This window comes from Physeter macrocephalus, chromosome 13, assembly GCF_002837175.3.
Source record: "Physeter macrocephalus isolate SW-GA chromosome 13, ASM283717v5, whole genome shotgun sequence".
In the NCBI taxonomy this organism is placed as follows: Eukaryota; Metazoa; Chordata; class Mammalia; order Artiodactyla; family Physeteridae; genus Physeter; species Physeter macrocephalus.
The window spans coordinates 44,277,478-44,278,025 of record NC_041226.1 but is presented as its reverse complement, the minus strand read 5'-3'; positions in this window follow the sequence as shown (position 1 = coordinate 44,278,025).

Genomic DNA, 548 nt, shown 5'->3' with positions numbered 1-548 from the left:
GGTTTTTTATTCGAGATGTTTCCTGTTTCTTAAGGTAGGATTGCATTGTTTTAAACTTCCCTCTTAGAACTGCTTTTGCTGCATCCCTTGGATTTTGGTTTGTCGTATCTCCATTGTCATTTGTTTCTAAGTATTTTTTTTTCTTTGATTTCTGCAGTGATCACTTTGTTATTAAGTAGTGTATTGTTTAGCCTCGATGTGTTTGTATTTTTTACAGATCTTTTCCTGTAATTGATATCTAGTCTCATAGCACTGTGGTTGGAAAAGATACTTGATATGAATTCAATTTTCTTAAATGTACCAAGGTTAGATTTGTGACCCAAGGTATGATCTATCTTGGAGAATGTTCCATGAGCACTTGAGAAAAATGTGTATTCTGTTGTTTCTGGATGGGATGTCCTATAAATATAATTAAGTCCATCGTGTTTAATGTATCATTTAAAACTTGTGTTTCCTTATTTATTTTCATTTTGGATGATCTGTCCTTTGGTGAAAGTGGGGTGTTAAAGTCCCCTACTATGATTGTGTTACTGTTAATTTCCCCTTTT